This window comes from Oratosquilla oratoria, chromosome 23 (genome assembly GCF_046742065.1).
Source record: "Oratosquilla oratoria isolate Oo_2021 chromosome 23, ASM4674206v1, whole genome shotgun sequence".
Lineage (NCBI taxonomy): Eukaryota > Metazoa > Arthropoda > Malacostraca > Stomatopoda > Squillidae > Oratosquilla > Oratosquilla oratoria.
Genome location: NC_134799.1, coordinates 5,943,233 through 5,967,340, shown reverse-complemented (window position 1 = coordinate 5,967,340; position 24,108 = coordinate 5,943,233). Strand labels below are relative to the sequence as shown.

At 41.2% G+C, this 24,108-nt stretch overlaps 1 protein-coding gene across 6 annotated transcripts in view; it reads left to right on the top strand.

Annotated features, from left to right (window-relative positions):
- Positions 1-24,108, top strand: part of LOC143037916 (uncharacterized) — a 112,675-nt gene that overhangs the window by 49,369 nt on the left and 39,198 nt on the right. The gene's annotated exons all lie outside the window — the stretch shown is intronic.

The window sequence follows — 24,108 nt, the reverse complement described above, 5'->3', positions numbered from 1 at the left end:
ATGCCAAATAGACAAATGACTAAATAATTGAATAAATAAAATGATATGTTTAAAAACAAAATATCAAGAAATTTGAATATATGGAAAAAAAATAAAAGATAAATGAATTAAAAACTTCAAAAAACAATTTGAAAATATTCACTCATTTAGATTTGTCTGAAAACATTGCACGATAACGTCGACAGAGCAGCATAGAATTTGAAATTCGAAGAAGATATTATAATATTCTTCCTTCATCAATTTTCTTTTTATGAACTTAACATGACGTTTTCATTTGACCTCCAATGTAAAAGGATATGTATGTGGATGTTGGTCATGAGTGTATCTTTGCGTTTGTTATAAACTTGTTTTGGTTGACGACATACGATATCATTCAGCTAAAGAACGGTCTTGTGATCTGAATTAACCCAGTCATTTCCTTTGACCAAATAAAATCTTAGAGACTGACGTCATATGGAAGATAATGATCGCAATATAGATATCTTCGTAAAAATTCATTTATTTTTTCGATAATGGGATCTTCAGTTCATGTTTGTATATACATACATATATATACACATATATAATTGTGTGTCTGTGTGTGTGTGTGTGTATGTGTGCGTAACACTTAACGGTGGAGTTCCTCAGGGACGTGTCTTTGTCTCAAGAAACGACCCTTGTGTTACTCGATATAGACACCGGTGGCTTATTTATAGAACGCTGCACGAAGAGTCGAGTTGTTCATGACACAAAAGGGTAATAAGTTAATTTCTAGATTGATTACTAAATTGATGCATTGATTACTACAAGGACCGTTTAGGAGAAGAGGAATAGATAGCACAATGGACTCCAGACCTTTCCTGTTTATTATTATTTTCTCAGAAAATGGATCCGTCCCTTTGTCTTGTCGAAGGTTCTTGGTAAACTAAAACAATAATATCATCGTTGTCATCGCCGTTTCCCGACGTTCATGAGAAATTTGGTTAAGGTAAATTCGGTTATGTTAGTTTGCTTGGTTAGGCTAGATTATGTGAAGTTTAAGTTAGGTCATTTTAGGTTAAGTTAGGATAAGATAGATACTGCCAAATATTGGCTGGTGTTTTCAAAATACCACCAAATACCCACAGCGATAGATAGTGATTGCATTGGCGTATTTTCTCAAGGAGTGATGGCGGTTTCGTTGGCTTCATTGGCGATAGTGTCGTATCAATTTACCGAATTCCTGCCCGTGCCTGCCAGTGAGTAGAGGCGTTGTCTTATGCGTCGCGGAGGAGAAATTAAATGAGGGAAAGTCATGCAAAGGCTTCATGATAACTGACAGGACAAGTGTGCACTTGGAAAACACGTGAACCTGACTTCACGAGAGAGAGAGAAAGAGAGAGAGAGGGAGACTTCGAAAACACGTGAACCTGACGTCACAGAAGAGAGAGAGCACAGAACAAGATTAAGAACAACATTCAGAGGATACTTAAAAGCTCTCGTGCAAATGAAGAGCCTCGTAATTGAAGAGGGTTGAACTAGGATAAATAAACAAGTAAATAAAAGATGCCGGATGCTGCGTACAAAATACCTCATTGTGCAAAATACAAGTTTGGACTTCAGAATGTAAACATTGGTGGTCTGGAGTCATGTTGCACAAAATACAAGTTTGGATTTAATTGTATGTTGTGGTTGGATTATGGTCAGGTTATGTTGCAAAACTAGTAGATCATCATAGAGTCCTGCTATGAGACTAATGCGTTTGTTTGGCTTTAGATAATTCTTGAGTGCAATGATAGCAAATGGACAATGGAAATGTTGCCATTCCTCACAGCGTTTTCTTTCTATATATATCTCTCTCTTTATCTCCCTCTCCCCCTTTCTCTCTCGTTCTCTATCTCTCTCTCTCTCCCCTCTCCCCACCCTCTCTCTCTCTCTCTCTCTCTCTCTCTCTCTCTCTCTCTCTCTCTCTCTCTCTCTCTCTCTCTCTCTCTCTCTCTCTCTCTCTTTTGAGTAGGTGACGACTGACGCAATCCGTTTTTTTTTTATCCAACTGCAGTTTTGTATATTCTGTTTTTAGATCGGCAGCCTTCTGCCTTTGTTCTGCGGCTCGATACAACTTGTCAGGATCTCGATTTAGGAAACCACTTTGTACGTGGTGGGTGAGTAGGTAAGGGCGTCTCATTTGGAGACTATAAGACATCTATAAGCGGTTCGAAACCACGAACCATTACGTATTTTCCAGTGCTGGCAAACCTTTTTTTATTTCTTTATGAAAGTTGATAGATACAGTAAGAAATAAATGAGTAAATATACAAGTGAATAACAAAAATAAAAAACAACAGCCTTGTGTACTGTTTCCATGCTAGTGAATTGAAGGACTGAAAGTGTTTTCAAAATAAAAGTTTTTGCACATTAGGAGTTTTTTTTCATGAGTGTGGTTAATCTGGCGTGTGACTTAAGAACGTGGGAAAGCTTGTTGGAAAAGGGGAAGAGTGCGTTAGGCCCTCAGACATGTTGACTGTTATACAAGAGACAATGCTGGTATGTGGGGTTCCCAGAGGAACGGCATGGGGGGAAAGAAACACAACGGGTAGGGGTGTGAATGTTCGTGTGCTTTTGCGCCAGCGTCTGTCCGTATGTGTGTGTGTGTGCAGGTGGGGTACTGATTCTCTGACTTATATATTGTGTATTGCGATTGGTGTCCGTATGTGTGTGTGGGGGGGGGATACTTATTTCTTGACCTATATGTTGTGTATTGCGATTGCCTTGTTATAAACGTTCACGTGAAAGGTGTATTTGTACCTTTCGTTTGTTGGCTTATTTAGTTTTACTTTGTCGGTTTTTTGGTCCTTTGTTGGTATTATATCAGCCTTGGTGACATATAACAGACACGGCAAAGGGTTTTGTAGAAACTGGAAGGACGAATCGCTCACTTGCAGACTTGAGGACTCTCCAATCAGGGGAATTGTAGCTGCGAGTTTTTGCCTTTGGGTATTCGCGTATGCGTTCTGGGAGACTTCAACGCGAGGACCAAAGATGGATCTGGGCACGAATGCACAGACATCACACTCACGAGAACGAGATCGAAGTTTACACAGGTTCGTTAACAAGAAGCTTCCTCGCTTAATAAGCCCCAGTCACACATACACAACTCAAATGAGTTCGTTTGAGTAGAAATGATTTCGTTTACAACTTTTTTTTAATTTTCCATCTCCAAATGTCATATTACCTTTGCGTCATATGTTGAGAAGCTGAATGAGGAACTAAGAGAAGTTAAACCTAGAATACAAATATTAGACACATTGTTGATTTGTAGACTTTGTGAAGTCTAGAATACTGTAGGCGAAGTCGTCCTGCAAGTTTAAGAACTCACAACATTTGACGAGAATCGTGATAGTGTGATTGGGGCTTTGCCGTGGCTGCAGCAGACACCATTGTAGGACGGATGAGATCTCCTTTGGCCTCTGGTTTCGATCTCGATGCCGTGGCCGTCGTCACCTGTGGCAGGTCATTCCTCTTCTTTGAATCTACGGAGCAGAATAGTTTCTCTTGGCAAGAACTATTGATGATCTTTGTGGTATAATGATAACAATAATAGTAATAATAATAGTATCAATAATAATAATAATAGTAATGATATTGTCATTTATTATTATTATTATTTTATTGTTATTATTATAATTATTATTATTATTATTATTATTATTATTTATAGTAACCGTCGCTTCGACTTTCATTTAATGGAAACCCACAGCCTCGTGTTAATTAACAACGGTACTCTTCTCACTTTCCTCCCCCCATAGATCTCTTCAGGAAGAAACGTTGGACTGTTGTTTTTGTTGCGCCAGGATGGGTCTATATATCACAAACACCATTCAAGGGCTGAGCCTTTATTAGTACCACGTTTTGCTGGTTAGAGGTTCATCAAGTACATCAGAAGTGCCGCATCGTTAAAAAAAAAAAAAAAAAAAACTGAATCTCTCCTAAAGTTTGCCAGTATTAAAACTTAATACTAAAAAACCACGGCGCTTGGAGTGTTTACCTACAACGCTACTGACATCGTTATAGCACATAGATCAGTTCCCACATTACCGGCTAAATGATGTGTTCTAGAAAAGAAGCGTTCTTGTGGATGTTATACTCGCTCAGTGACTAGAATTTACTAGTACTTGAAACCAGCAGAGTTGGGCAAGACCACACTTTGCAGTGTTGCAGCCTCGTTTCCCAAGACGATTACGTCAAACCAGAGTCTTTTAAGCATCTAAAAATATATGTTCTTTGTACAAGAACGCTCTTGAAAGACAGTATGTTCTGTATTGTGCCACTGGCGGCGTCTCGAACTGAGAACGAAGTTCTTTGTGTGAAGAAGAACGGGACGAAGTTGTTCGATGTTGGTTCCCAAGAAAGAACGACGAGTCTCCACTTCTTGAAGGCAACACCAGACGAGAGCTCTTCATCAACCGTCTCAGGCTCGTGTCTTCGATGGGGATAGGTTGGCTCCTGATGGTTGAGTGCCTCTTCGGTGGAGGCGAGTGCCACCGGGCAACAGCACAACAAAGAAGAGGTTAAACAGGAGGAGGAGGAGGAGGAGGACGGAAGAGGAAGCTGAGATGGAGGAAGAACGGGGAGGTGGATGGGAAGAAGAAGACGACGAAGAGGAGGAGGGAGATGTAAAGATGAAAGGGAGGAGAGTGGATAAAGGGGAAGAGGTGCTAAGAAGCAAGATAGTAATACTGGTGGTTGTGGGGATGAAGGATGACGGTGATAGAGATGGTAATGGAGAAGGGAGAGGAAGTAAGAGCCATGTTGAAGGAAGTACTAAGAATGTGGTAATGAGTAGAAGAAGAAGGCGTTAGTGGTGGTGGAAGAGGAGGAAGAAGAGGAAGAAGAAGAGGAGGAGGAGGAGGAGGAGGAGGAAGAGGTGGAGGTTGTTGGTTTGAGAACAGTGCGTGAGGAATTTGTTTTATTTTAGAATCGTCTCTTCCTGTCCACCACCACTGGCTGGCTCTCCCATGCTCTCCTCCTGCGTCTCAACGTCTTGATCGCCCACCCAGATTATCTCTCTCTTTTCTCTCCTCAGAAGAAAAAGAGGCGTAGTCACACCTGGCCCATAAATTCGGGGTCTATAATCTACCTAGAGACCGTAAGTCACTTCCCGTTGAAGGAGGAAGTTCAAGAGCTACTGGTTGGTGTTGGGGGTCTTCGTCCATTGCGCTCTTCGTCGTCGTCGTCGTCTTCTTCTTCAGCCACCTGACTGCAGATGGCTTTTCTCTCAAGCGTGAGAAGGAAGGGTCGAGGAGGAGGTTCTACTTCGGAAACTCCTCATTGGGGGAGGGATGACTGAGCAAGTGGTGATCGTCTGCAGAAAAGTGGTGACGCTGGTGGTCGTAAAAAAAAAAAAAAAAAAAAAAAAAAGTCGACGGAGATTTCGTTAGTTTTTTCTTAAAGAATATTTTTCCTCATATAGATTCTTAATTGTTTATTATTTGCTTGTTTATTCGTTTATTCATTTGTTATGTAGTTATATAACTTATGTGTGTTACTCATTCCCTCGCATATTCATTTCACTAATTAATTGTTTCTCTTATTTGTTTATTTATTAATTTATTTGTTGGTTTGTGAGCTTGTGTATTTATTGACCAATTGATAAAATTCTGTATCTATTTACTTATTTATTTCTTTATTATTAATTCCTCATTTATCTAATGGCTGTCAATTCAGTGAACAGATTACGAAAATTGTGGTATTTTGGTTCTGTCGCTGTTTTAGATTTTTTTTTTTCTACTCTGGTTGTAACAGTACCGCCGTATCTATTCTTGTCAGGGTCTCGCTTGTCTCCAGTTACCTTTGCTTGTTGCCAGTAACACTCTCTCTCTCTCTCTCTCTCTCTCTCTCTCTCTCTCTCTCTCTCTCTCTCTCTCTCTCTCTCTCTCTCTCTCATTCTCTCTCTTTCTCTCTATCTATCATCTATGTATCTGTCTGTCTTTCCTCTCCTCCTTCCCCCTCTTCCTCTCATTTCCTTCACTCCTTTCTGCTTCCTCCTTCCTCTCTTCACTTGCTCCTTCCCCCTCCTTCCCGCCTTCTTCTTTACTGCATCTTCTTCTCCTCCTCCTTCTTCCTCCTCTTCTTCTTCTTCTTCTTCTTCTTCCTCTTCTTCTTCGTCTTCTTCTTCTTCTTCTTCTTCTTCTTTACTTCGTCTTCTTCTTCTTCGCCTTCTTCTTCGTCTTCTTCTTCTTCTTCGTCTTCTTCTTCTTCTTCTTCTTCTTCTTCTTCCTCGCGCTCTCATACCTCTCGTGTTCCCCGTACCGCATGCTGGAGATGTCTGGCGAATGCCTGCGGCGGCTGCGGCAGTTGCGGCACTCAGGCTTCTGTCTCCGAGCTGCAACGTCGTCGTCTTCGTCGTCGTCGTTGTCGTTGTCGTCATCGTCGTCGTCGTTATTACTCCTTGACCCTCGCCTTCCCTCCCAATTCCTCCCTTCCTCTCTCCTCACCTCTGTCCTCCTCTCCTCCCCTCCACTTCCCTACCCCTCTCCCCTTTCCTTCCCATCCCATTCCTTCCTTCCTTCTCTCTTCCCCTCTTTCCTTCCCTTTCCGTTCTTCCCCTCTCGCTTTCTCTCCTATCTTCTCCCCTCCCCTCCCCCATCCCCTCTCCTCCCTTCTCACCTCACCTCCCCCTCTCCTCCCCTCCCCTCCCCCTATCCCCTCTCCTCCCTTCTCCTTCCCTCCCTTCCCCTCTCTACCCCTTCCCCCTTTCCCCTCTTCTCCTCTCCTCCCTTCTCCTCCCCTCCTACTCTTCCCCATTCCTCTTCTCCTCTCCTCTCCCTTGTTGTCTCTTTCATTCCCCCCTCTCTCCTCCACTCTTCCCTCCTCCCCTTCCCCTTCCCCTTCCTCTTTCCTCTTCTTCCCTGCACCTCCCTACTCTACTCTGCTCGCCTCCCCTTCCCCCTCCCCCTCCTACCTCCCCACCGTGTTGCTATTCGGGAAGCTCTGCCTGTCGAGACATTTTTAAAAAGCGTCTCGTGTCCTTCCTACCTGTTACCATACAAGAGCGACCGACGGGCGAACAAACGGACAGACAGACGGAGGGACAGACCCACCATGCCTGAGCCGGCACTGGCACTCGGGGGCTCACAGTGCCATGCGTGGCTCGGATACGGATATCGAGTTCGGATATTCGGGTTCTACTCGATTCCTGGCGCGCGGGAGATCTCTGGACTCCAACGCCGTGGGAGCTCTTGAGTGAACAGAATCGTCTCGATGAAGGTGGACCTCGACACAGAGAGTCTGTACCCGCTTTCAGTGTGTTAACAGCATTCAGTGGCTTTATTGTGATGAAAAAAAGATCATCTCATTGAGGCGCACTCTTTTATTTTTTAATTGGGAGTGAAATGTCACTCCCACGGGCTTTGTTTGAGCCTGTGCGGTGGTGTTTACATGTATGTAAGACACACCTTGTGGAGAGGGGAGGTGGGATAGTGTAGCTAGTCAGAGGAGCATAGGGGCAGTGGAAAAGAGAGGCTGTAGCTGTTAGAGTGGTGTCGGACGCTCTAGTAAACTACTGGTTTGAACTCGGTAGCGGAAATAATCGGGACACCTTAATAGAAATGGGAGGGTCCTCGGTGTTGGGACGTGCACTTACTTTCCCCATTTTCCGTTTTTTTTTTTTTTTTTTTTTTAATTTTTTAATTTTTTCATTTTTTTTTTTTTTTTTTTTCTGTGCTCGTGGAGACGTTTGCTGTTCTTTCCGGGAACAAACCCTGGGCACAGGTTCTGCATGTCCCCAGTTCAGCTTGTTCCCAGTAGTCACAATCAGCACAGCTCGTTCCCAATAGCCATCATCAGTACAAGGAAGGTTCTGTTGACCTTATCTGCAATGTATCGTTACCACCTTATCTCGTGAGGATTTCCCAGGAATCAAAGATAGTGCTGATAAGGCGTGTATATGAGGTCCCGTTATCAGACCATCGTGTCGGGGACGGTTGCGAAAGGTGGAGTTCCTATATTTTAAGACACAAATTGATCTTTATGGAATTTCTTTAGATTCTACGGAAGGACTCTTTCCTCTCCGATTGTAATTATATATTTTTTCAATTTATCTGATGTAATTAGAATTCGTTTACTGTTATATTTTAAATTATCTTTTTTATTTCTTTTTTGTTTCGTATTGTGTTTATTTTTGTAGGTATATATTTTTTGTAGGTTAGGTTAGGATTGTAGGTTCTTGTATACAATCAGTAGATCATCATTTCGTATTTTTGGATCACTTATTTCATCCCTGGTGCTGCAAGACGAGCAAGAAGAACTGCTCGGAGGAAAAGACGCTTCAACGAATCTCTTCCTTACAGACAAGTTCACAACCAGTAAAAGGCGCGAACCAACAGTCATTGCGTCAGATGAGGGTCTTTACCCTCTGTACCATGATGCCCTCCCCTCACTCCACTTCTCTTCCCCTTCCCCCCTTTCCTTGCTCCTCCACTATCGTCGATGGAGTTATGAAAGTGGCTTCTTCAGGGCTGCGGGTGGGCTACGTTCTTTTGGCCACACTTCAGTTCCCTAGGCAGAGAGGGTTCTAACAGGGTCCAACTTAGAGTACATGGCTTTGCAAGGATCTTCGGCGCGCGCGTATGCGTGTGTGTGTGTGTGTGTGTGTGTGTGTGTGTGTGTTTTCACTACGATCCTGGATCACGTGTCGGACTAGTGATCGACAATTATTACCCTTCAGGATGAAAGCTCAGAGGTCATATGTAGACCGATCTTTGGTGTGTGTGTGTGTGTGTGTGTGTGTGTGTGTGTGTGTGTGTGTGTGTGTGTGTGTGTGTGCTTGATGTAACAGGATTCATTAGCAGCTCTACTGCTCAAAAATGACGTTTCCTTAATATGAATAAAATCGTCTGATATTAACTAGAACAAAAGCCTTAAACGTGGCAAGAATGACCCAGTTCGTCCCGGAGAGGTCAGTCGAGGTCACCCAGGACGTGAGTGAAGAAAAGACCCGAGAAGCACGCGACTTCGATATCACTTCGATAGCACCTGGACTTCGATATCACCTGGACTTCGATATCACTTCCCCCAGACTTCGGAAGCGCAGAAGACTAGATCGAAGTGCGACACTCCTCGACTTACGAACGAGTTACGTTCCGAACGGCCGTTCGTAACTCGAAGTGTCCGTAAGTCGGTATTTGACATAATTTTAAGGTACTCAAATCTACGTGCATAAATATGATATAAAGTTAATGCATGTCTCCTTATCCTAAAACACATTAATGATACATAAAACAAAACAAAAGTTGTAATATTAATTACTTCAATGTTGGATTTCTTACTTTTGAATTTGGTCAAGTAGGCTTGGGGTTTCGTATGTCTGAAAGTTCGTAAGCAGAGGAGTGTCTGCACAGGGTGTTTCAAAACGATTGATCCGATTTGAAATCGCTATACCTCTGCAGCCACAAACCGAACGTGAATAAAGCGCTTACTACACGAAAAAAAACCGATCATAGAGTTTTAAAATGGTTAACAAAACTTGAAGACCCACACAACCATTTGCAATTTTTTGTGTAATCGCCCCATGTTGCTATCAAGAAATATACTGTGTTCTAACCAGGTCCATCTTTTGAAACGCTTTTACAAGAATGAAGACTTTGAAGACCTTCGAATTTCTGGGTCCTTCCATCGAAGTGGAGCTCGACCATCCAAATACATGGACTTATTCTAAGATGAATAGCACCTTCCAGGATCAACCAGAACCAAGGCTATAAGATATAACAACAGAAGAACATAAGAATGGAGGACACTGCAAGAGAATAGCACCTTCCAGGGTCAACCAGAACCAAGGCTATAAGATATAACAACAGAAGAACATAAGAATGGAGAACACTGCAAGAGACCATATAGTTTACATGACCCTTACCACCTGTAATCCCTGTCCATAAAGTTGTTTAATCTTCTCCTAAAACAACTGATAGTTTCAGCGCTCACTACATGGTTACTAAGTAAATTTCATTCGTTAAACGCGCTTTTAGTAAGCCAGTTCTTGTCTATTTCCTTCTTCCCCGTTCATCGTAGGGGACGTGTTAAAACTGTTAAAACAAACGAATAGCGAAGTAATATGATATAAACATGTGTTATGTGTGCACGTGTTTGTACGTTTTCGCGTGTATGTTTTTGCATGTATGTTTGTGTAGGCATGCGTGCACACATACATGCATATACAAGTTTATAGACATTTACGTATGTGTATGCACATATGCGTGCCTATGTTTACAAACCTACATTTGTTTTTGTTACACCCATTTTACATACGTGCGTTTAATTATACGTACACACGTGTGTGTGCGCGTGTTTGTGTATACACGAGGAGTAGGTAGTGGTGCTACGTACAGACCTGATGTAGCGGTGTTTACGGGTCCCAGTACGTAGAGTAAGAGAGCCTGGGGGAACTTGGTCGCGCCGCTGAAGTATTTCAAGCTTCGCGTGGCCGAGGGAATGTGTGCCGCAAAGAACTCGCTTGCCCCGCCTCACCCCCCCCCCCACCCCCAGTCCGCCTTGCAAGGTGCGGGGGGGGGGAGGAGTGCAAATGATTGGGATTGTTTCTCATCGGGTCCCTTTCCCCACCTGACTTGATCTCTTGCCCGATTTCAGAATAGTTGCACTAACCTAACCTAACCTAACTTAATATGACTTTATCTAAACTAACCTAGCCTAACCTAATCTTACCTAAGGAAACTCAATCTAACTTAATCTAAGCTAAACTAACCTAACCTAATCATGCCTAAGGAAACCTAACCTAATTTAAACTAACGCAATCTAAACTAACCGAACTTAACCTAACCTAACCTAATACAACCTAACCTACTCTTACCTAACTCAACAAAATATTATCTAAACTAACCTAACTTAAATTCACCTAACCCAATATCACCTAACATAACCTCAACTAACCTAGCCCAACTTAACCTCCTTTGACGTAAAACGTCATCGTGGTCCGTGGAATCTATGGACAGGACGCAGGGGGAGGGGGGGGGCGTGACATCACCCCAAGTACAATTTGGGGTGGAAGGGATCCGGAAGCTTAGCAGTCGGGGTAGGGACCTGGTGGGAAAGATTTTTTTTTTTTTTTTTTTTAATCTATCTGCTTTATTTTGTTTTTATTTTGTTTCATTTTATTTATATTCAATTTTATTTCATTTTGTTTTATTTTATTTTTCATTTTATTTTTTATTTTATTTATTCATTTTATTATCATCTTTTTAATTTTATTTTATTTATTCAGTTTTATTTATTTACTTTATTTTTATTTATCCATTTGTTTATTTTTTGCGGTAGTAGCAGTGATTTTTTTTTCTACATAACCCTGCCAGCAGGAGGTAAGGTAGGCACTGCCCTCTTCCTTTTACCTGATTACAAGAAACAGAAAAATATTTACGCTCGTGTCTCCCCGTCTTTATCTCTCCATCGGTCAAACATAGCTTTATTATTATCATTATTATTATTTTTGTGCGTCCTTATATGTGTATGCACATTTGCATGTAAACAGGTGTATCTGTTATATAACCTATCACTAGTTTACAGTAAAGTCCCTTAGAACGGGAGCTATCTGACTGTAGATTTCATTCTCTCCCAGTCCAGGGTATTAGTTCATACCTGGTTACGGCTCTTTTAGATGCTCTGCGTGGCAAAGTGGTTACAGACGGAAGCTGTGATCTGAGGGGCCCGGGATCGAAGCTTCGTGACAGCCTGATTTGATTACGTGTATCCGTGTTTGTGCCTGTGTGTATGCTTACGTATTTTGGGCACATTTTTTATCGTACATCTTTAAGTAAATTACATTTAATTCATGCGTAAATGATATTAGTCTATGATAATCTTTATCGGATTAAAGATTATGAAATTGCGGGTCCAGCGGTTGTGTCAAAAGCGAAGTACGAAACTGATTGATGGACCACACAGCGCAGATGTTGGCGTAGGTGTTATCTTGATGCATTAAAGGTGTTATGTTCCCTGTACGTATGCAGACACACATACACACACACACACACACACACACACACACACACACACACATGTACATATATGTTTTGTTGTAACCACCAAGGAAAACAAGAAATACGAAATCCCCAAGCGCTTTCGTGTATCTCATCTGAAGATGAGAAATACACGAAAGCGCTTGGGAATTTCAGGTTTCTTGTTTTCCTTAGTGGTTACTGGCAAATTATTGGATCACGTGCCAGTTTTGTGATTTATCTGGATGTGTGTATATATATGTTTATATATATATATATATATATATATATATATATATATATATATATATATATATATATATGTATATATATATGTTTATACAGGCACACAAGTAAAACCTAAAAAAAAAAAAAAAAACACTAGTGAATTATTCAATGGGAAATGAATCCGTTACAAAATCAAAAAGGAAAAGATCTAGGAGTATTGGTCATGTACAACTTGTCACCTAACAAACATGTCAGCAAAACCGACAAAGTTTTCACTGCAAGGACAAGATAATGAAAAAGCCAAAGAATGGCTGATACGCCCTAGATCAGAATATGAAGCAGTGGTATGATCTCCGAATAGAGTGAAGTGCCAACATTCTCTTCTCGAACGGTTTAAGGAGCGAGAAAGAGAGAGAGAGAGAAGGGGTGAGGGAGATGGAGAGAAAGAGAGAGAGGCGGGAAGGGAAAGGAGATGATAAAGATTTCAAAGACAGTCAAGTTTAATGGTGATCGAACGTACCGTGATATTGGATGAAATTGAAATCGGTCACCCACTAGCTCACCCACTCACCCATTTACTCAGTCACACACGCACATGCAGTCATCAATGTGACAGGGTCATTGAGCTGAGCTGATTCGCGTAAAAAGAATTAATGACATTAATAAAAAGTGGAACGTTTCGACTTCTTGAATACTTCGGGATGAGGTCACGTATTTTTTTTTTTTTTTTTTTTTTTTTTAAAGCACCTAAGGGATCCTAACCTTCCCTCTTTGGTATTATTTTTTCTATTTCAATTCTATCAATTTCATTCACGTTACATGTGAGCGATTGTCTACATTTATGTCCATCATTTATTTATTCATTCATTATTATTCATATATGTAGGTATATATGTATTTATGTATATATTTGTAGGTGTGTATATATATGTATATATTTTTTATTTGTGTAGCTCCACGGCACCCCACGGAGTGTATAATGTTGATGTGACTTTCCCTAGTTTCTTTCTTATTTATGTATTTACGTTATCTTTTATTGATTTTCCTTTGAAGATGTCTTAATAGACAAAAACGTTTATTATCCCATTCTTTTGATTTCCATGTGGTTTCTGCAAAATCTTTATTCACGCATTCATTATGATTATTGTTGCTTATGTATATATATATATATATTTATATATATATATATATATATATATATATATATATATATATATATTTGGAACACTAGAGCCGCCCTCTACCTGGTCCCCTCTTCTTAATCTGCTGACGTTCTAAAATTCATGAAATTCGAATCCAGATTTCGACTTTAGGAGGAAAGTTCTTTGCAATTTACTCGAAGTTCTTTGTCATGCATGGTGCAAGACATTGAAGCAACGCTTGTGGCTACAAATTCACGTGTAGTCCCAACTTTACCTTTCTCTCTTTATTGTGTGTGTGTGTGTGTGTGTGTGTGTGTGTGTGTGTGTGTGTGTGTGTGTGTGTGTGTGTGTGTGTGTGAACATAACATAAGAACATAAGAATGAAGGAGACTGCAAGAGACCATAAGGTCTACACTAGACAGCTCCATATTCATCACCACCTGTCATCCCCATCCATAAAGTTGTCTAACCGTTTCTTAAAACAACTGATAATTTCAGCGCTCACTACATTGTGACTAAGTCTATTCCATTCGTTGACCACCATATTAGTAAACCAACTCTTGCCTATTTCCTTCTTAAATCTAAATTTGTCTAGTTTAAATCCATTACTGCGAGTCCTGCCCTGTTGTTTTAATATGATGACCTTGTTTGCATCACCCTTGTTAAAGCCTTTGATCCACTTGAACACCTCTATTAGATCACCCCGCACTCTGCGTCTTTCTAGAGAGTGTAAGTTAAGGTGCCCAAGCCTCTCTTCGTAAGGCAAATTTCTGAGTCCATGTATCATTTTGATCATTCTTCTCTGTACTGATTCTAGTGAATTGATGTCCATTCTATAGGACGGAGACCAAAACTGTACCGCATAGTCAAGGATGGTTCTAACGTGTGTGTGTGTGTGTGTGCGAGAGTTAATGACCACCTTGCGTGTCTGTGTTCAGACAGAGCATTTGGATTCAAGAGGCGCTCCTCCCAACCCAAGCCATAGTTGCTATCGTCGCCTTGCCCATCATAACGTTATACCCTTACCTCGCCTCGCGATTCCACCAATAGCGAGAGCCGTGCTATGATGACGTCACCGGGAAGGACGAAGTGAGCGTGGGGAGTTCGGGATTTTTACGATCTCTTTGGTCACCGGGAAAACAGACGAACGACCTTGTGGCTCTTGCTCCAAGTGCCAAGAGTAAGTGCCACTCTCTGCCACTCCGCAAGTGCTTCCTCGGTGCCTCTCGAGAAGGAGGGACCAGTTTAGTTACCGGGCAGGTTCTTAGTTATTACGGGTTAACATGGCAGTCAACGCACAGAAGTTGCTCTGAATGTTTTGCCCCCCGCAGACCCCCACCCCTCACCCGCCCATTTGCACGCCGAAGCTCATTTTAGATCCTGATGGGGTTCGCGCGAGCGCCAGTGCTGCCGGATTTCTGGCGGCGGCCCAAGGTATCTCATGGTGACCTCCTCCTCCTCCTCCTCCTCCTCTTCCTCTTCCTCCTCCTCGTGGACTGCCGGCGGTCGTTCGGGTGGCCGATCAGCATGCACGGTTGCCTGTGAAGTACCGAGGACGATGACCTTGCCGTATTTGTGTGTATGTGTGTGTGTGTGTGTGTGTGTGTGTGTGTGTGTGTGTGTGTAAGTACGAATATGTGTGTACGTGAATATGTACACATTTGTGTTTACATATATCCCTGCGTATGCGACTGTGTGTTTGTGTGAGTGTTTGTGAGCGTGTTTCAATTGCAACTCATTGGCACACAAGGGAGGGGAGTTGGAGTGGCTTGGCCTATCACCCATGCTGCCCCTGTGCACAAAGGGAGGTTGCAAAACCTGAGTGAGATGCGGAAACACCTTCCCTCTTGATAGAGGTGTTGTTGCGATGCCTCTTCTGTTTCCCATTGTTGGATTCTTTTCCTATGAGGCCTTAGGAAAAGGGAAACAAGTTACGATACATATGAAGGCGTGTACATATACCGTATATATGATTGTATATATATATATATATATATATATATATATATATATATATATATATATATACCCTGAGGATGTCTAAATAGACGAAAGCGCTCGGTCATCATTTCATCATTTTCCTTGATGGTTTTTCTGCATATATATATATATATATATATATATATATAGTGTGTGTGTGTGTGTGTGTGTGTGTGTGTGTGTGTGTGTGTGTGTGTGTGTGTGTGTGTGTCAAGTATCATTTTCTATACGCGTGTGTGGTGATGAAATCTTTCACTTTGTGGGTTGAGGGAGTTGGAGTAGCGAACGCTTTGGATCCAGAGAATGATCAAACAAGAGTGGAATTGCAAAGCAACGTGAGAGCCATTGTCCCCCAAAACACATCTCCGAAGCTCAAACGCAGGAAAGGTGAGGAGAGCCTACGCTAGGAGGCGCTGAATAACTGCGGCCGAAGCCGTCACCTTTGGGGCAGGTAACTAACAGTCACTATTGGAAATCGGAGAGGAGCGCGGGATTCGAACCCGCAACTAAGGACATACGGGACCAGGATGTTTCCGGTGACGTCACCAGGTGGGAATCCTGTTGTGGACCGGAAGTGACGCGGTTGAAGTCGAAGTCAACACAGAAACAAGAACAGAGGAAAGAATGATTAATCCTCAGAGGTTTGCGTCACTGAGGTGTCCTGAAGGATTTTAGGAGTCCCTTGGTGTTCTCGTTTGTGGGATCTAATCCTACAGAGACTGTCATGAAGTTTCCGTGACCTTTTAATGAACTTCAGGCTGAACATAATCATGTAAATTGTACTTCCTACCAGTGAGGACGCATGTAACTTTTATTTTAATTTTATTTTATTCATTTATTTTATTTATTTATTTATCTATTTTATTATTCTTTATTTATTTATTTATGTATTTATTTATTTTTACGAACACCCAACGGAGCCCCATTCTCAGAGCCCCTTACATTGCTTAAGTGCCGCCCTAGGTCATAGTTCTCAGCGACACCCCCTCACCCCCCACCCCCCCACTCACACCCATCTTGCATGAGCTCAAACAAAGCCCGTGGGAATGATACTTCACTCAAAAAAAAACAAAAAACTCCCCCCTCCCCCATCACCACTTTCCCTCTCTTTCATCCCATAAAGCCTGCTTTAGCCATTGGCTTGATAAATACTTAAACAGATTTTGATTTTTTTATTTAATGTCCCTATTGCAGAAAGGATAAGGGGAAAATATTTCATATTCTGTTGATTCTAACGCAAAATTCGTATTAAAATATTCAGGGCTCTTTTGACCTATGTTTTATTATAATTATTTTGTCAGCCTTGTGGACGACATATCCAGACTAGAATTGCCGCTTCCCTAATTGTGCCGCCTCAGGGGATATTCCCCCCTACCCCCCCCCCATATGAGGGCCCTGCGCCTTCCTCCCCTCTTTTGATGTTACTTATTCTATTCTAATCGTGTTTATTTCATTCGTATTCTATTTAATTTTGTTTTATATATATATATATATATATATATATATATATATATATATATATATAGAGAGAGAGAGAGAGAGACATTGGGACAAATTATGGGAAAGGTGGAGGGGGAAACACGGGTCTTTATCTGATTATCGAGTTTATTCCTGACCGGTTTCGCTTACAATAGCTTCTGAAGAAGCTATTGTAAGCGAAACCGGTCAGGAATAAACTCGATAATCAGATAAAGACCCGTGTTTCCCCCTCCACCTTTCCCATAATATATATATATATATACATATATATATATTTATATATATATATATATATATATATATATATATATATAATATATATATTTTAGGCTGGTTGAGGCAAACTCTGGTGGAGAGAATATGTTTACTTAGAAATGAATGTTGGGTGCCATTAATCAAGTTTAGATAATCATGTTTAGATAAGACGTGTATAATAACTCAAAGTTAATAAGTCTCCAGAGCCTGACGGTTGGCATCCGATAATACTGAAGGAAATGAAAGACGAGATTGTTGTTCCATTAGAAATTATAAAAAAAAAAAGCAGATCCGGAGATGCCCCAAGGGAATGGAAGCTAGCTAACGTTATCCCTATATTCAAACAGGGTCACAAAAAGAAGCCAATGAACTACAGGCCTATAAGTTTAACCTCAGTCGTAGAAAAAAATTATGGAAAGTATCATCAGAGATGCTATCGAACACCATTTAGAAAGCAACTGTTTAATAAATGATAGCCAGCATGGATTCAGACGGAAACGTTCTTGCTTGACTAACCTACTCGGGTTCTACAATAGTCATTTCAAACTATGACGAAAATAAACAATATAGATTTAATATATCTGGACTGGCGAAAGCTTTTGGTACCGTTTTGCACGAAAGACAACTTACTAAATTAGCTTCACACGGAATTAGTGGTATCATATTAAGCAGGACTTATAATTGGTTAAATGATCGTAAACAGAAAGTTGTTTTGAATGGCAAAACTTCTAGATGAAAAAAATGTTACGAGTGGAGTTCCTCAGGGTTCCGTTCTTGGGTCACTTCTATTCGAAGTATTTATAAATAATATAGACCATGGACTGAAATCTGCTGTCTCTAAATTTTGCTGATGACACAAAACTATGCGGAATGGCAAATGATCTCTAAAACAAATTAGATATTCAAGAATATTTAGTTAAACTACAGCAGTAGTCTAAAAAATGGCTGATGAAATTTAACACAAGTAAATGTAAGGTTATGCACACAGGTAAGATAACAACAAATACGATTATAATTTATTTGGAAATTCATTAACAAAAGTGGATAGTGAATAGGATCTCGGCGTAATCATCAGTAATGATCTCGGATCACCTAAGCAGTGTACTTCCGCCTCAGAGAAAGCAAGTACGATTCTAGAACTGATTGCGCGATCTTTTGATTTTAAGTCCTTATATCATTATTAAGCTATATAAATCGTTATTTCGTCCACATTTGGAATATGCTGTATCCATATGGTCACCGAATCTCATTAAAGACATTGACAGATTGGAAAAAGTACAACGGCGAGCCACAAAACTGATTCCAAATATCAAAAATAAATCATACGAAAATCGACCAAAACATACGACTTTATTTTCCCTAAAAAAGCGTAGATTCAGGGCTGATTTGATACATGTCTTTAAAATTCTAAAGGGAATTGACAAAAGTGAAGAAAATTTCACAATGAATGCGAATCAGATAAGGAGTAATGATCTCGAACTGTCAGGAAGTAGATTTTAATTTGGAAGTGGTAGAAACAACTTCGCCAACCGTATAGTAAATGAATGGAAGAAACTTCCTGCAGAGGTAGTGCAATGTAGTACAGTTCGATATTTTTTGTTAGAGATTACTATTCTTTATCTATTTGTTTATTATTTATCATTATATATTTATTCTATTTCTTTATTCAAATACAAAAGAAGAGCATGCCGACAGGAACGCGCGCGCGCACACACACACACACACACACACTGAGCTCTCTTCCGGGATGGTAAAAAATGTCGATCACGAGTCCAACACGTGATCTAAGGCCATGGTGAATCGCACACACATACACACACATGCGCTCACACACATGCTGAATTGAATATAACGTTTCAAAGATATTTTTTCTAAAGTTTTCAGTTTTCTTGCACTGAATCCTGATTCCAGACGATAAAAAAAAAAGATTGATGTCTTCATTTCCATTCAAAGTTTAGACTGTAAAAAGTCACCATGGAAATAATAAAAACGAAATTTAGAACATCGCACGAGACATGGATAAACCACGATATTTGAATTCGCTTATGGATAGGTTCGAATCACGCACTTCCTCCGATTCCCAGCAGTCCAAGTGCATAATTTTGCAAAGTTGACGGCTTTGGCAACAGGTACTCCTCCTGGTCTCGCTTCCTATCTGCACAAGATTTGGCGACCATTCCTATATAGACGACGGTGGCAAATCGTAGAACTCTACCTCTCTCGATGCTGGTTGACCTGATCCAAGGTCACGGGGTCTCAGGTTCTTGTCAGGTCAGGAAATCAGATGTTTGTCCACTGAAGGAATGATGGCAGTTGCTTCCTCTGTCTCTTGGCATTTGAGGAAAAAAAAAACAAAAAAAAAAACAGATGAAGCTCGCGACGGCCTGACCTCATTCTTTGAATTACATCGCTGTTACGAGCGATTTTATATATATATATATATATATATATATATATATATATATATATATATATATATTTTTGTGTGTGTGTGTGTGTGTGTGTGTGTGTGTGTGTGTGTGTGTGTGTGTGTGTGATTCACCATGGTCTTGAATCACGTGCTAGACTCGTGATCGACAATTATTTCCCTCCCGGAAGAGAGCTCAGAGCTCATATATGACCAGTCTATGGGTAATGATGTGACCTTACACGCACACACATCCCAAACTCCCCGCCCACGAGAGTTCGAGTAACGACTTGCAGCGCAGTGATACTGAAATTCTTTCAGCCCTGGGCGGGATTCGAACCCGGACCACCGTAGTGGCAGCCGGGAACGCTACCAACTGCGCCACAAGTGTGTGTGTGTGTGTGTAAGGTAGATCTCATATTACGATGAATGTTGATCATTCATCTGAACTTGCTTGGGAACCCAGTAGTAAACATCATAATCGTTGCATATTGAGTAAAGGCGGTATCACACTGGGCTATTTTTCCTCCAACCTCCAATTAATCAACGGTTTCGTCCATCTCCAGCACTTATTCCTTCGTTAAATCACTGCATAGAATGTCATTTGATATGCTGGAGAAAAAATTATTTTCCTCCAGTATAACAGATTCCGTCCCGAGAACTGTGGGCTGCATATCTGCTCCAAGAGTCGAAGGGAAAATTGTCCAATGTGATAACGATTTAAGCTAAATATATCAGAGGTAATTTACACGAGAGAGAGAGAGAGAGAGAGAGAGATCCTGTTATCACCATCATTCCAACAATGTTATCTGCTATGCTTTTACTCAACATCCAATGGGACGAAAGATAATCGAAAGTTGGTAGGTCTGATTATCTTTTCAGGGTCATTCCAGGAATCTAAAGATAATAAAAACGCATTAAATAAACGAAAAATAAAATATATTAAGTTCACAGATGAAATAAAAATGTGATAAAGTTACAGAATAAATAAAGAAATGTTATTTTTTCGAGAGAAAATGTAAACTTGGCAAATGCATCGAGTAATCAGAAGGATTGTCGATGAAATGGAAGTCGTCTGCAGGCTTGCCAACTCTTCGGAGGTGACACGAATTTTGTGATTGATTTCAGCGTGAACGGTAAATAATAACAATGATAATGATAATAATAATAATATCAATACTACTACTAATGATAATGATGATAATGTTAATAAAATTAATAATAATTATTATAGTAAAGCCACAGCGAGAGATCGCAGTTTTGAATAGGAAGAGTTAGATTGGATTAGGTTAGGTAGTTAGGTTAGATTAAGACTTTTTCATGTGAATTTTATCCCATTTTTCGGATGCTCTAAAACATATACAAAGACAACAATTATTTTCATTGGAAATCTAAAACTCAGAACTCTCCAAATTTCGAAATTATCATTATCATTTTAATATAAAAGAACAGAAACCTCTTTTGGTATTTTCGAATGTTCTCAATTTGCGAACAATTCGTTGCGAATATTGGGAAGTTCCGAATGACAGAAACTGTCACTACGCAATACCCGATAATACGCCTCACGCCGACCTTTCGACATACTTCGTCGTCGCCTCCGGCAGTCAGTTCCTGAGTCATCTTCGTTCCTGGATGATGACGTCATTCACTCCCTGGTCAGATCAAGGACAGGAGCTCCTGCGCAGACGCGAGGCTTACTTCCTTCTCCTCCTCCTCCTCCTCCTCCTCCTCCTCCTCCTCCTCCTCCTCCCCCCTCCCCCTTTCTTTCCTCCTCCTCCTCCCCCTCCCCCTCTCTTTCCCCTTCCTCCTCCCCCTTCCCTCCTCCTCCTCTCCCCTCCCCCTCCTTCTCCTCCTCTTTCTCCTCCTCCTCCCCTTCCCTTTCCCTCCCCTCCCCTCCCCTCCCCCTCACATTTCCCCCTCCTCTTCCTCCTCCTCGTCCATTTTTCCCCTTTACCACCCCTTCCCCTTCCCCTCCCCCTTTCCGTCCTCTTCCTCCTCCTCCTCTTCCCTTCTTCCCTCCTCTTTCTCTCTCCCCCTTCCCCTCCTCCCCTCCCCTCCCCTCCCCTCCCCCTTTCCCTCCTTCTCCTCCTCCTTCTTCTCTTCCCTTCTTCCCCCTCCTTCTCTTCCCTCCTCCTCCACTTCCCCTTCCCTTCCTCTCCCCTCCCCTCCCCTCCCCTCCCCTTCCCCTCACCTTCCTCTCCCACTTCCCGTCCCCTTCCTCTCTCCCTTCCCCTCCCCTTCCTCTCTCCCTTTTCCTCCTTTTTCTCCTCCTTCTCCTCTTCCCTTCTTCACCCTCTTTCTCTTTCCCACTTCCCCTCCCCCTTACCCTTTTCCTCTTCCTCCTCTTTCTCCTCTTCCTCTTTCCTTCTTCCCCCGTTTTTCTCTTTCCCCCTTCCCATGAGCTCTCCTTCCCCTCCCCCTCTCCCTCCTCCTCCTCCTCTTTCCCCTCCTTCTCCTCTTCCCTTCTTTCCCCTCTTCCTCTTTTACCGTTCCGCTCCCCTCCCCTTCCCCTCCTCCTTCTTCTTCTCTCCCTTCCCTCCCTCTCCCTCTTTCTCTTTTCCTCTTCCCCTTTCCTCCTCTTCCTCTCCTCCTCCCCCTTCCTCGGCATCTAATTGGATAGGATAGTGGTAGTAGTAGTGTTTAGTTCTTTTTTACTATGAAAATTCTCGCTGTCCTGTTTCTTCATTCTAGATTAGTATAGATAACACTAACAGCCGGCCAGTAGGACTGTCGCTGTTTGTTCTTCCTTTGTGTTCCTTTGTGTTTCTCTCCCTTCTTGTTGAAAATTAGAAGTACAAGCCAGTATATCTGACGATGTCAGTTCCATCATTAATTGAAATGTCCTTCAAACTTTGAGAAAAGCTGTGGGGATTTTTCGTGACTTGAAGCAAGTTCAAGGCCATTCATAAATCAGTCTAAACTTTGCTGGACACTTCTATTGCAATCACAAGTTAGAAAATGTTTGGGTGAGTCTTGACTGCCGTTATGTACATGGACGAAAATTGTTTCTGCTCCTGAGGATATTGGTCAGAGAATGAATAAAACGGACATAATTTCAAGATGGTAAAAAGACTTGTTTTGAATGGCCACTAGATGATTTACCATTCTATATGTCTATATTTCACATACACACACACACACACACATATATATATATATACATATATATATATATTATATATATATGTATATATATATGCATAAATATATGCATATATATATATATATATATATATATATAAATAAATGAAGATTCCACTATCAGAGAAAAAAAGATCGAAGATAAGTATATTACGCGATCACTGTCTGTAATGTGATCCTCTTGACCATGAAGACGATGATAGACAGTTGGATAATCAGTTTATCTTACCAATGTGTTAAAACATTCAACTCGCATATATATATATATATATATATACATATATATATATATATATGTGTATACTGTATATACTTATGCCTAATATCATGGATAGTAGATAAAATCTTGAATTTCCTTTTATTCTTATCTATAATTATCTTGTTTATATATTTTCGGTAGACCGACACATTCTGTACACTAGTGGCGATTTTGTAAGGTTAAGCTTCGGTATTTCAACATTCGGGAGAGTGGGAAGGATCTGTCTGGTTAAGTATACGAACGTCTCTCTCTTTCTCTCTCTCTCTGTCACTCTCTCTCTCTCTCTCTCTCTCTCTCTCTATCTCTATCTCTCTCTTTGTCTCTCTGTCTCTCACTCTCTCTCTTATCTATACATCTGCCTTTATCTGTCCTCTCTTTCTCCCTTGTTTTTTTTTCTCTTTTTCTTTTTATTTTGCTCAAGTGTCATACATATCTAATAGATTATGCCGTGGTCACCTTTACTCAGCTAAAGTAAGATTGGGCCTATGTCCAACTTTCCTGCAAATACATAAATAAATAAATAAATAAGTAAATAGTAATAGTAAAGAAAATGTATGAAGACGTACCAAATCACACTCCTGCATCTCACTCCACCCACTCCTGGACTTAATCCTCACCCTCACACTCCCCCTCCCCCTCTCCCTCCACCTCCCTCTCCCACTCCACCTCACTCGCTACATTTGATCGACTTTGTTGTTGTTGGATAAAACTGTTTCCGCTTGTTTTGTCTTTCGTTTTGTCTTCCTTTAATGAGGTGAAGCTTTTGCTAGCGTGTAGATAGGTAGGGTGCTAACTTATTGTGGGACTTTGTATGTTTGGTCGTGCCACTGTGACCTACTTCCTCTCTCTCTCTCTCTCTCTCTCTCTCTCTCTCTCTCTCTCTCTCTCTCTCTCTCTCTCTCTCTCTCTCTCTCTCTCTCTCTCTCTCTCTCTCTCTCTCTCTCTCTCTCTCTCTCTCTCTCTCTCTCTCTCTCTTTCTTTCCCGCCTCTTTTCCTCCATCTAACTTATTCCTAAAATCTACATTTCTATGTGGAAAGCTACATTCACACACACACACACACACACACACACACACACACACACACACACACACATACACGAACATACATGCACACACACATTTCTCTGTGTGTGTCTATTTGAGTTTGAAAGAGCGAATGAATGAGCAAATGTATGCATGAGGGAGTGATTGTAGAATTGTATAAGTGATTCATCATGATCTTGGATCGCGTGTTAGACTCGACCTGGACGGGATT